We start from the raw sequence: 13,017 nt of genomic DNA, 5'->3' as shown, positions 1-13,017 counted from the left end.
TTCGGAAATCATTCTAATATGCTGATTTATGACTAATGTTGGAAACAGTTGTGCTGCTTAATATTTTTTGGAGACTGTGATACTTTTTTTCAGGATTCTTTGATGAATAAAAAGTTTAAAAGAACAGCATTTATTCAAAATAGAAATATACAACTGTTCAAAAAATTTGAGGTCAGTAGGCCTACATTTTTTCTTTTTTGAAAGAAATGAATACTTTTATTCAGGGATATGTTAAAGACTGATTAAAAGTAAAGACTTTTATTATTTCAAAAGGTTTCTACTGTTAATAAATGCTTTTTCATGTTTCATGATTTCAACAAAAATATTAAGCAGCACATCTCAGCCATCAAAGGAACAAACAAAAATACATTAAAATAGAAAAGTTATTTTCAACTTTCCAACTATATTACCATGCTAAATCAGATGCATTAACATAGTTTTTAGATACAGTTCTATCAAATGTATCATGAAGGAGCAGATCGGTCCTATATTATAATACTGTCTAATACTTATATCATAGTACTGTGAATTAACTTGAGCACAATCTACCATTTTACAGACAATTTATGCTTATTAGTGGTATTATGAAAATATTTGAGCTATTTTCCTAATATCAGTGGTGTCAAAAGTATTCACATTCATTACTCAAGTAGAAGTATAGATACTAGGGTTTAAAAAGACTTCTGTAGAAGTTGAAGTATCAACTCAAGTTTTTTACTCAAGTAAAAGTACTGGTTTCAAAACTACTTAAAGTATAAAAGTAATGGAAGAAAAAAAAAATGCCATTACAGTTTTTCTCGATTGCTAAGACACATTTCTTGAAAGCTGCTATCCTTTTCTCTGAACTATGAACACAAAACCCCATTTTCAAGCTACATTCACAAAACCTCAGACTCTTCTTGCAAAACCAAACTTTCCCCTCAAAACAGTTCAATCTGTGCTCAAAACTGAACTATGTTGTCAAATCGTGCCCCGAGTCAATCAAAATTAAAAACACTACGTAGAAAAATAGAAAACAATGCTCAGGACATGAAGCTGGAGAAATAAATGTTTATTGTTCACTGTAGGCTAAATGCATGTTGCAAAACAAAGAAAACCTGTGCATAGCACTTGTACAAAAAGACAAAACAGAAATCTTGTGCATTTACACGTAGCACTTGTAAAAACAAACAGAAATCTTATGCGTTTGCCACTTGTAAAAATAAAGTACAAAAATATACATGGAATACTAGGCCTACAAACAGTTAGACCAACCCTCCATTACAATACTACAGTACATTGGTACAGTGATGTACTGAAACATTTACTTACAGTATACTGTGGTACAGTATATAGAGCTGGTAAGTCCCGCCCATCCGTAAAACCCCACGATTTTTCAATCTAGAGGTCCAGTGGGGTTTTACGGATGGGCGAGACTTACCAGCTCTATACTATAGTGGACTCTATACTGTATGTCATACAGTAATTGCTGTCAACATTTACATACTGTACTATAATGTAAAAAAAAGGTAATTACCTGTTCTCTTCTCTAAATCTTCGGATTATGGTGGACACTGTGAATCTACTGATGTTTGGTTGTACCCTTTGTCCAGCCTCCCTCATCCTCATACCATGGACAAGAACATGGTCAATCACAGTAGCTCTGATTTCATCAGATATTACTGTTCTTTGTCTTCGCTGACCACCTCGACCTCCTCTCACACGAACTCTTCCTCTCAGATTTCTATCCATTGTAGGGCCTCACAAACCAGTGCTCTCTGAACTGGCTTACTGTATATGTTCCCTCACATCATTAGCCACAAGTGTGATCAGTTTTGAGTTGTTGTGTTCAAGTGGTGACAGCTGTGCTTTAATTGTGTTTGACTTTTGTCACCTGTGCTCACCATTATGCAGCACGGGTGCATCACAATGAAAATGTGTTGGCAAGTTGTGTCTAAACAGGTGAAAAGTGCTTATGGTTTTGCCAAAAGAGTGATTGATTCAATCAGTGGGTTCAGGCAACTGAGCATTTGGTTCAGACAATAGGGTTTAGTGTTTTAGCAATTGAGAAAAACTGTAAGGACAAAAGCTTAGGCCGCGGCACAGGGGCCTATTGTGCACTACCCCACCTCCTCAAAAAAATTTTTTTCTAAAGGCCATAATGACTATAATGTTATATTAAAATGTTAATGTTGAAAAATGTGGGATGCACTAGGCTACCCGTTTCAGCCGGATATGTGCCCACTGAAAATGAACGCATTTTAGTACAATGCAAATACATTAAAAAACCATATATGTGTACTACTGAGCATTAACGTGTTTCATGGAGCGGAAGATATGATGACTAGTTGCCTGTAAGTATTGTAATGGTGCAAAAAGTCAAACTTCAGAGACATGTCATCAATAACCTTTATTGGAAAGTAAATGTACATCCAAGCTTAGCTGCAGGAATCTGTGAGGGCAACGGACGAAGAGAAAGCACCCGTTTGATAAATGAGCCAGTAGTGGAGAAATAATAACTTTTAAGAAATAATCTTTTTTGAGTGTGACGTGATTTGTGTCATGTGCAGGTGCGATGGATCGCGTACAAACCAATAGGGTGTCGGAATGGTATAGGTTTATATTCTCATCCAACCACAATTCACTCTATCCGGATGGCGCGATTTATCTGGATAGGTTTTTATTTATTTTTTTATTTTTTTTGAGCGATGACCAAGGGTGATGCTAGAATTTTCATTTTAGGGGGGCTCAGCCCCCAATGATGGTATAATAATAAAAAATAAATAAATATTTACAAAATAAATGTATTAATAGGGTAGGATGGTATACTAAACTTATTGCAGTATTCCACTGTATTGCATAGATGGGTATAACATCCGAGTACAAGCCAAATACAAGTCTACCTGATCTCACACACACACACCTGTTTACTGTACAAACCAAAAATGTTACTGTTTGCATTACTAGTACAAATCTTTTTCTATGCTCAAGTACAAACAGAAAATTGTAAACATAAAACATCATATCACTTTAAACTTACACTGACTATCCATATTAGCAATATAAACAACACAGCTATAAGGCTGGACAATGGATTAAACTATGTGGGTGCTGTGATTAACTTTTAAAAGTAAAAAAAAAAAAAAAAAACAGCAAAACTGAAGCAGTCTGTGAGAAGGACACACAATGTTTCAATCTCTGTCAATCACTCTGATATGCAATTAAAATGAGTGCACTGACTGAGTGCTGTCTGTCACTGTCTTTAATCACTTCTATGCATAACTGTATGGTAGTTAATACCACATGCACTGTAATATTAAGTTCTATATTGAAAGCTAAATTTTCAAATGAAAATAGCAATAACGTGATCGTTTTATAAAGTATGCGTATAATGTGTTAAGGGCTTTGGCTGAAGGAAACAGCTGTGGTGTGATGAGTGGTGAATGCAGCGAAAACTTTACAGAAGATTGGAAACCGATTGCTCTCCCATGACTTTTTGTAAACTGTATTTAAGACATAGAACTGCACAGATGTAGATATTATAACAATCTATCGATAAACACACACCTTGTCCTCTCCTCTGCGCCACCGCAGTCTGTGGATTGAAGAACGCGCAGAAAGATGGGGAGAAGCCGAAGTCTGCTGCCGTTCCAAATTTAAAGGGGAAGAATCGCAAGATTTTTAGGGGGGCTGAGCAGAAATTTAATGGCCTAGCAACGCCCATGACGATGACAAGCCGAAATGAAATAGGAGTAACGAGCTATTTTTTAAATGTAAGGAGTAGAAAGTACAGATAATTGCGTGAAAATGTAAGGAGTAGAAGTAAAAAGTCGGCTGAAAAATAATTACTCCAGTAAAGTATAGATACCCAAAATTTCTACTTAAGTAAGGTAACGAAGTATTTGTACTTCGTTACTTGACACCTCTGCCTATTATTCAGCAGAGCATTTAGTTATCCCTTCCTTTCAATGTCACTGAGCTTAAACCAATGTGAAATAGTCAAACACAGAAATGTCAACATAATGTATCAAGTGTATTTTTCCTAAGGTCTTTTGGCGTGGAGTTCCCAGTTTGGGTTGGATTCTCAGGAGATTGATTTCAAAAGCTTGTGAGAGGCCCCTTTCTCCCACTGAGTGATTAAGGCCTCATGTGTGTGGTAGCTGAATGGCCCTAATCCAGCTTTGATAACTGCCCCCTGCATTCAAACACTGAGAGAGGGCCAGAGCGACTTCCCATCCAGTTAATTACCAACTCCTCCATCAGTGCGCTCTCACAAAGTTCCCCGGCGTCATCGGCTGTCCCAGCATGTCTCTTAGCCATGTGATTAAAGGCACTTTGAGATAAAGATGCCCTTTTCACACTCGCAATGACGGCTGACCCCCCTCTGGAGGGGTGGAGGGGGTTCTGTTGTTAAGGGCAGAGTGATTGACAACCAGTATGGTGAAAGTTCTGTGTTGAGATGTCAATGATAGGTTGTAGTGTGTGTGAAAGGTTAGCAGGTCGGGCCTCGGGTAAACGGTGTCGTCACGCTAGGTTAACAATAAAAGGGCACTCGCGGTGCTCTTTGCTTTTGAAGCAGGATGGATGGTATTGCATACCAGGACCACGTCGCCCTCCAGAAAAAACTACAGGTCAAGAATGTGCCGTTGGCCACATGTGAGGAAGAACAGAAGTTGGGGAAGTCGTGGCCTAATGGTTAGAGAGTCGGACTCGTAATCCAAAGGTTGCGGGTTCGAGTCTCGGGCCAGCAGGGATTGTAGGTGGGGGGAGTGAATGTCCAGCGCTCTCTCCACCCTCAATACCACGACTGAGGTGCCCTTGAGCAAGGCACCGAACCCCCAACTGCTCCCCGGGCGCAGCATAAATGGCTGCCCACTGCTCCAGGTGTGTTCACGGTGTGTGTGTGTGATCACTGCTGTGTGTGTGCACGTTGGATGGGTTAAATCCAGAGCACCAATTCCAGTATGGGTCACCATACTTGGCAATATGTCACTTCACTTCACTTAAATAGAGACTTAAATAATCTTGAGTCATGCTCGTTCACATTTGGCAAAAGCATTAGAAGCAAATGGGAAGTCTAAGTGGGAGCGAAACTGCCCGACATGGTGGCATCATCAAGCTAGATTGAATTCCCACCAAGAAACTAGTAGTGCACCTTCCAGAGCCAAATTCTTCTCCTAACGTCTGCCACTGCCACTGTGTATTACGCAATAACTCGCAAGCCTCCAAGCCAGAACTCCGGTCTCAGCTGATGGAGCAATCCAACAGTTTTACATTCTTTCTTTCAGCTCTGAGAGAATTCAAATCAGATGTTTGGGGTTGGGGGAACAATCTATCCCACCCATCCGGCTGTAGCCTGCAGCTGGAGGCACTGGTACACATGCGCTACATGGTGACAGGAAGGTGAACATTCCACCCTTCTTCCGTCACTGGCCGGCAGCTGCAAACGCAAAGGAAAAAAAGCGTTCTGTGAAACAGCGTTTCTTGAGTGGATCTTTGCCCGTGTGGTCATGGAGATGGGAACTTCCTGTACAAGCTCTGTCAGAGCATGTAAGCGGACAAGCAGATATCGCCGCTGATCTTTTGTTGTTCTGTTGGACACCGAAGGAACCCCACCGTCTCCTCCTCCTCCTCTCTGCCCGCTCACGACAGTTCAATTTCCTGCTGGCATTTCACTCCAGCAACTTTTTTCATCTATCTCCTTCAGACTTTGGTTCCCAGACGTTGCCGGGCTCTCGGGTGAAAGGGTGGGTTGGCGGTTGAGACATTCTGACTATCATAAGAATCTCTGCCTTTTCTTTGAACGGCACTGGAGGTGGGGTTTCAAACAAAAGCCCTTTCAAATGGATCTGCATCACTAGATGGGTTGCACAATGGTGAGGAGGGGCCAAAAAAAGTCAACAAATAATACATACCAGCCTCTTTGGTCTAAGGGCTAAAATGCAGCCCCAAAAGTACGAAGGGTGGGCCAATGTTGTGAGCTACAGCAGAAATATACGGCCTGACCTTACATGAATTAATGCAACTGGTTAAATTTGTAGTCTGTACAGCCACCACATGCCTAAATCATTTATGCACACAGCAGGTTGTGCACTGAACAGGCCAAGAACGATGGCGGAGCAAGAATTTCAGAGACAGACTTCCAGAATTCCAACGTTTTCCTCTGAGATCCCAATTGGGCAGCTTTATTTAAGCAGCTTCCTTCGCGAACAAAAAAAATCAGTGTACACAACAGATAATTGTTGTTTGACTAGGCCTAAACACACAGAAAAGCAAACTAAACAGTTGCACTACTTTTGAGTGTGGTATTTCACTGTCCACCCACATTCCAAGACACTTAATACCCTTAAACTAAGCATCAACAAGTACTTAAACTCATTTGGTTTAATCAATTAAAGTTACTGTCATTCTTCTTAGTGCAAAAGCACAGCTTAATTCTATGTAAAATAGGCTTATTATAGGTCTTGTTCACAAAGCTATTTGCCTTCCACAACTAATCTTGCACCCTGGTTAAATCATGTGCCAAAAAACCTTCTTTTAAATTACATAAGTACAATTCCAATTGATCATAGCAGCACTAAGAAAGCAAATGATGGAGAAGCAAGGTTAAACAATAATTTTTCTTGTTGACAAAGTTGGGCCAGTAGTTCTTTGTGCAGCAAGCATTTTCACTGGCCCACCAGAAAATGATAAATTTTTATTTGTAGTAATGTATTTTTTTTTAATCCATTTTAACCAGCTAGATATCATTATACTAATTTGCATCAACAATGTAGAGTACATCACAGAAAATCAAACAATTAAGTTTGCAGGGCATAAAAACCCAGATACACAAGATCAATTAAGCTTTCGGACCCTCCACAGACAGCAACGCAACTGACAAGTTCAAGACCCAGAAAGGTAGTAAGGAAATAATTAAAATAGTCATTGTGACATCAGTGTTTCAACCATAATGTGATGTTTGGAACAACATGAGGGTAAGTATAATTAATGACATAATTTTCATTTTTGGGTAGTGCTGTCAAACGATTAATCGCGATTAATCGCATCCAAAATAAAAGTTTTTGTTTACATAATATAGGTACCTATTAAACGTACCTATTAAGCTCATATACCCATTAAGCACACTTTAATTTTGGAGCTCAGATTATAAAAAATAATAATAATTTATTACACTTGATGTCTTAACCAACTGATGTGTTTGTTACTATATACGTCCTATAATTTCAAATCAATTGGATCATTGCACATTGAGATATGAGTCTCCATGTGTTGACACTGTCTGGCAGCCATTTTGAAAGCTGTCTAAAAACTTTTCACCAAAAGAGGAGCCCCTTAAATGTGAGTTTTTTAGATGTTTAAGCCTTTATTTTGGGTAAGTGTCACTACTTACTGTAAAATTAAGAGATTAATGTTCAGACTTTTGCATATTATAACCTGGAACTTGGATGTGGGAAGTAATTACATTAGATAGTTTTAGCAACATAGCACAGATGCTACAGAACACAGTTAGCTAACTAGCTGGATAAGAGTGTGTGCTACACTAACATATTACTTTGCAGGCATTACTAGCTTGTACTTTTACATCCATAATATTATAAACTGACAGTTTATTGCTAGTCTGTCGTTTTACAGTGCTGTAATTTTGAAAGATTTCATATTATTTTAAGGTGAGCTGACAGGGTGCACGACTATGAAAAGCTTCAGTGTGACATCAATAAAGAAAAGTATAATTTCATAGATATTGTTAATAATAGTTGTTCATATTAAAATATGTATGAACTTAATACATAAACTAGATTATTTATTTAGCTAAATCTTGTCATTTTAATAAATATTACATGAAATGTATTAAAAATTGTTGCTGCTCCAATTAAGCTCAGTGTGCTCTCTTTATGCTCTTCCACATTAACCATCTATGTAAATACTTCATAAACAGACTTTAAATGCTAACTGATGGTAATCATTTTAAGTTAATATTTATAAAATGTCTAATAACTTATTTTAACAGCTTTAAGATTACAAAATTAAGACATAGCTATAGTTTATGCCCAAAGATGAAAGAGGCATGTCGTCCATCAGAAATCTATCGTATCTTTCCAGGAAAAAAACAACTAAAGGCTGGAATACACTACATGACTTTTAAAATGTGAACAAATTTTTAAAACACCAAACACCGGGCATCATACACTTAACGACTTTGTAAATGGTCCCAAAGGAAAACTGGCCATCACACACTAAACGACTGAGGATCACACACTAGCAGATTTTAAATTCCTTCCGATCACAAAAAACTCACACAGAAGTGTTTCTGTGTTCATCCCCATGAATGAAATGTTTTATTGGTGTGTTTGTTTTATTTAATTTTTTAATGCATGTTTAGCTGAACGTGGACTAGTCTTGATGTTCCAGTGTGCTCAAATGACACTTCCCTATGAAAATATAACTGCTTAAATTGAACGCCTTGTTGCTTGATTTTAGTGTTTTTTTTATTGACTTTGTACCTTCAAATTAAACCTTTCAATTATTCTTTAAAAACATTTCTTAAAGTAAACAAGAATTTTTTTATAAAACATGATGTAAGCTTAATGGGAACAGGGGTGTGCTTAAAGACTACACAAATGTACCCATTAATTCAGCACAGCCAGACTTTTTGCATTTAATGATGTATATCTTAATAAAAATTATTTTGTCATTTAAAATAAAATTAAATATTTTTATGTGAGAGATTAATATTTTATTTTAGCATAACTTTTTGTACCGAAACCAATATCTTCTGCACTAAAAATGTCTCAATGTAGATTTTGGTGAGCTTGTACGTTTACCCTATGTGTGTGTACTGTATATATTTATTATATACAGTGCCCTCCATAAGTATTGGAACAGTAAAGACAAAATTGCTCTGTTGGCTGTGGAGTCAAGACATTTACAAATAAGATGATTATGAGACAAAACTACAGAATGTCACGTTTTATTATTAGCCGTTTCAACAAATACATGTTTTACCAAATAAAAAGAACAGCACTTTTAGAGTGCATCCCACTCATTGATGTGAGCATAAGTATTGGGACAGTTAGTAGTAGTTGCAGATCCCTTGCGCACAATCACAGCAGTGAGTCTGTGACCCATAGACATCACCAGACTCTTGGTCTCATCCTTTGAAATACTTTTCCCAGCCTTTAATGCAGCCAATTCCAATTGTTGCTTGTTTTGGGGAGTTTCTACATTTACTCTCCTCTTCAGCTGGTGAAATTCATGTTCAATCGGATTTAAATCTGTAGATTGACTTGGGCAATCTAAGACTTTCCATTTCTTTGCCCTTATAAATTCCTTGACTGAACTGGCAGGGTGTTTTGGGTCACTCTCCTGATGCAATATGAAGCACTTCCCAAAGAATCTGGTCAGAGGTTTGCATCTTGCTGTGTAGCATCTGTAATTCTGTGTCAAAGTCTCCTGAGGACAGTAGATTGTCAGAGCATCACCCCAGCTTTCTGGAAGTTGTTGGTGAGTTTACAGACACGTCTTTTAGGGTTCATTGTCACAGCTTTTATGACTTATCTGTCATCAACTACTGTTGCTTTCTCAGCCGATCAGGTAGTTGTTGGTTGCCGTTGTCGCTGGTGGTTTCCAAACTCTTGATTTCTCCATGCCCTTTGTTTTTGCTATAGCTCTAATTGACTTCCTCTTTTCTTTTAGCATCCAAATTGCTTGCTTTTCTCTCAAAGTCAGCTCCCTCATCTTCATCCGGGTTTGTGTGTGTCATCATCGAATGCAAGATTCAGAATACAGAAGTAATGGATATAACTAATACGACACATTTCCTGCTTTTAATATCTGAAGAATTAATGCAACAGGACACAGCTGATCACTTAGAAAGACCCGTGAGGAAACTGTTCCAATACTTCTGCTCACATCAGATAGAGGGATGAAACTCTAAAAGTGCTGAACTTCTTAGCTGGTAAAACATCTGTGTGTTGAATCACCCAGTAATAAAATGTGACATTCTGTAGTTTTGTCTCATATTCATCTTTTAATCATATTTGTAAATGTCTTGACTCAGAGCAATTTTGTCTTTACTGTTCCAATACTTTTGGAGGGCACTGTATGTATATATATATATAAATACAAACACGTGCATGTATATATTTAAGACAAATATGTTATGTTTATATTTATGTATAATGTAAAATGTAAGAAAACAAATGTATATACATGTAAATATTTAAAACTGTATACTCTATGTGTGTGTGTTTATATATACATAATAAATATACACAGTACACATAAATTATTTCGTAAACAAAAACTTTTATTTTGGATGTGATTAATCGTTTGACAAGTTCATCCATCTAGAAAAGTAGTCAAACCTTGAAAGGCCAAGTTCACATATATTTACTGAATATTTTTTTATTGAAAAACATTTCTGCGTTTAAAACCTCCAGTACAATTGCCAAACAGTCTTCCATTGTAAGTGCCTTACTATAAACATGTTTTTGTTTGTTTTTACAAACTGAAGGAAAGCTCAAGTTGAAATTATTTTCCTCCAATTTATTTTCCTCGGTTTAATAAACATTTAGAATACCGTGACTATTTAACCATCGAAAGACGTCAATGCTCAAATCCTGACCATGTACCGTTATGAACTCTGAAGCCTAAAATAATAAAGAAAACAATAACAAAAGAACTGATTTCTAACCTACAAACTCTCTCTTGTACAAGCTTATAATCGGCATGCCATGTCAGTGGGCCAATAAAAAAGATGGGGCGTGAGAAACTATCATGCTGAGCGTTCAGCCAAGAGAGGAAGACCGTAGAAGAACACAATAATATTTCTCTTATTCTGGCCATGCTGAGAGAAAAAGGAAAACAAGTCCCTGTGAACCCATGAGGAACTGTTAGGGAAGTGAAATCTGAGCACCTTAAGTACGTCTGAACCAGATGAGGGCAGTTATTCCTGGACTGGCATTGAAAAGAGGTGGGGAAGCCAGGTGGGGACCTTGTGGCCCCAGACTACCCCTTTGGGACCTGACCGCTACACTCCACCCTGGTAAGGGGGCGAATGAAGGTAACGCTGCTCCAGCACTGGAGATCGCAGCTGGACGGATCAACAATCCAAGCATAGGTCAGCATGTCAACCGTTCTCGTGCTGAATAATTTAGGAGCTCCGGACATCAGGGTGTGTTATTATGGAACAATGTTGCCTGGTGATATTGAAATATTACGACAGCAGTGTCCCCATGCTATTCTTAAACTGCTCAGTCAACAGCCGGCGTCATCAGATTAGCGGCATGCTTATTGCTTAAATTATCGTGTCTAATGTTTAATCTGGGAGGAGCACACAATAATTTTTCCCTGAAAGACATTCTGTCCTGACACTTTTGAGTCACATTTTAAACACAACCTAACCAGAGAAGCAACATAAAAAGCAGGTAGAGGTAAAAAAAAAAAAAAAAAAGGCAGGGTGGGCCAGATTGTGTGGTTAAAGCAGTTCTGTACTCAAACCACTCCAGATCTACTCTTGGTTTTCCCACTTCCTGCTTTTTCCTTGCTGCATGCTAATCAGATTAGAGGACCGGAACTAACTATTATATAGGCCTACTATGGTATAGCTTGGGTTGGGCGATATAGCCAAAATTCCAATAGCCACATTTTTCATATTATTCAATATTAATATTCATTTTATATCATTATTGTGGATGTAAATGCACGCCATGTTTTTTTGAAAATGGATGTTAAAAGAATTTGTTTGTTTAAAAGTAATTTCCATAGAGTAATCGGTAACACTTTAGTATAGGGATCAGTTCTCTCTAACTAGTTGCTTGTTAGCATACCGATTATTAACATATTGGCTGTTTATTAGCACTTATAAAGCACATATTCTGCATGACCATATTCTACATCCCTAATCCTACCAATACCTAAATGAAGCAACAAATTAGGTGTTTGAGACAAAAGTTGTAGTTAATGATTTGTAAATCACGACAATTGGACCTTAAATTAAAGTGTGACCGATTAATCCTTGAAATCTCACATTCATTGAAATCCATTTTATTTTTTACCCCAAATTCTATGTTTGTTTTGTTTTTTTATCCTCTCTGGATACTGTATGTTATTATTTAAATGAACCATTTTAAAATGTTGTGTAATGTAAGGAATTTATAAAACAATAAAACTTAATTAAGATTTAAATCAAAATATATTTTATATTTATCAAATGAAAATATGAATTGCAACAAAAAATACATATTTTTTAGTTTTGTCAAATAAGGTGCTCCACTACTAATTCAATGTAACGTTTTAATAAATTGTATTGTTGCTGTTATTATTACTTTGAGAATTGTAGACAATAGTAATATATTTCTGTTATTATTCTTCAAATTACACCAAACGTTTATTTTGGCGGTTTGTCACAAAGACCTTTGAGTTTCAGTCTGTATTTGCCAGTCACTTCTGCTGGGTTCAAGTCCTCCTGGGACGTTCGTACTTACGAGTTGACAAGTCGTAATTACAATGTCCGGTGCATTCAAGTCACTTTGGTCGGAGATTGAACTTTTCTACATAAAATTCAATGATTTTTTTAACTCTACATCTACAAAATGATGAATGAAGAATGCACATCATTGTGTTTTTTTATTTTTTTCTGTTTTATTTAATTTATGAAGGTGATGTAAACGGAATAATTATATATTCTATGGTAATTATACAATAATATGATATTTTGTATTTGTAACATAGTTTTATTGTAAAAAATCTTCGGCTGCATCCATTGCATCTGACACGTTTTCACACTGACACGCCCCCAACTAGGAAACTCGGGGCTTAAAGAAAATTTTGAGTTTCCCACATGTAATAACGACTTTGTGGTGGCGTTCATGTGCGTTCAACTCGTAAATACAATGTATCCGACATGACTTCCATCAAATGAAATCATGAAGTGACCGATCAGCTCTGAAGAGATTGATTTCATGTGGAGTCTCCTCATACAGCGAGACGAGACGATCAATATCATAGACTTATTTTTTTCTGATAAATATTGAT

At 37.2% G+C, this 13,017-nt stretch overlaps 1 protein-coding gene across 1 annotated transcript in view; it reads right to left on the bottom strand.

The window, feature by feature from the left end:
* LOC306871007 (vacuolar protein sorting-associated protein 37D-like) overlaps positions 1 to 13,017 on the bottom strand; it is a 47,595-nt gene that overhangs the window by 20,213 nt on the left and 14,365 nt on the right. The gene's annotated exons all lie outside the window — the stretch shown is intronic.

The sequence above is a fragment of the Barbus barbus genome (assembly GCF_936440315.1).
Source record: "Barbus barbus genome assembly, chromosome: 6".
NCBI classification, from domain to species: domain Eukaryota; kingdom Metazoa; phylum Chordata; class Actinopteri; order Cypriniformes; family Cyprinidae; genus Barbus; species Barbus barbus.
This window is presented reverse-complemented; position numbering and strand designations above follow the sequence as displayed.